Source organism: Nannobrachium achirus (genome assembly GCF_963921795.1).
Source record: "Nannobrachium achirus genome assembly, chromosome: 23".
Classification (NCBI taxonomy): Eukaryota; Metazoa; Chordata; class Actinopteri; order Myctophiformes; family Myctophidae; genus Nannobrachium; species Nannobrachium achirus.
The window spans coordinates 38,409,458-38,410,855 of NC_137830.1; positions in this window are offsets into that span (position 1 = coordinate 38,409,458).

The following is a 1,398-nucleotide window of genomic DNA, read 5'->3' on the forward strand; positions in this document are numbered from 1 at the left end:
GCACACGTGCGTGCGTGCACACACACACACACACACACACACACACACACACACACACACACACACACACACACACACACACACACACACACACACACACACACACACACACACACACACACACACACACACACACACACACACAAACCAGTGGTCCTTGGGAGGGTTCCAAGTCGTCCCCAGCTAAATGATGGGGATTTGGTGACCAAATGGACCCTCATATATCTACAGGTCCATTTGGTTTCATTTTACCCAATCAAGAGTTACATTACTGTTAAGCTTCTGCATTACTTAATTTACAACAAGTCTAAACAATTTGAGAATATAGAAGTGTTATTTTGATCAACATTTTGCCTGTTATCTCTCCTATTGGTACAGCATGGAATTGTTATAGCATCAAAGCCATGGATATTATTACTATTATTATTATTATTTTACATAACCCTGTGTATAGATATTTTGGTCAAGCTGTTGTTAATAACTAGGCTACTCTTGGTTGGTCCATATGGAAATATTTATAGGAAATATGTTTTTCCCCACTGCCTAAGCCAAAATTCACAGCCAAAAAATAAACCCAGGCCTAATTAGCCCACATGTAGCCCATGCAGAAACCGCGTGGGCCAGCCCACTTCCATCCCATGCCCAGTTAGCCCACATTTAGCCCATGCGGGAACCACGTGGGCCAGCCCACTTCCATCCCAGGCCCAGTTAGCCCACATGTAGCCCATGCGGAAACCACGTGGGCAGCCCACTTCCATCCCATGCCCAGTTAGCCCACATGTAGCCCTTGCGGGAACCACGTGGGCCAACCCACTTCCATCCCATGCCCAGTTAGCCCACATGTAGCCCACGCGGGAACCACCTGGGCCAGCCCACTTCCATCCCATGCCCACTTAGCCCACATGTAGCCCATGCGGGAACCACGTGGGCCAACCCACTTCCATCCCATGCCCAGTTAGCCCACATGTAGCCCACGTGGGAACCACCTGGGCCAGCCCACTTCCATCCCATGCCCACTTAGCCCACATGTAGCCCATGCGGGAACCACGTGGGCCAGCCCACGTCCATCCCATGCCCAGTTAGCCCACATGTAGCCCATGCAGGAACCTCGTGCCCCAGCCCACTTCCATCCCATGCCCAGTTAGCCCACATGTAGCCCATGCGGGAACCACGTGGGCCAGCCCACTTCCATCCCATGCCCAGTTAGCCCACATGTAGCCCACGCGGGAACCACCTGGGCCAGCCCACTTCCATCCCATGCCCACTTAGCCCACATGTAGCCCATGCGGGAACCACGTGGGCCAGCCCACGTCCATCCCATGCCCAGTTAGCCCACATGTAGCCCATGCAGGAACCTCGTGCCCCAGCCCACTTCCATCCCATGCCCAGTTAGCCCAC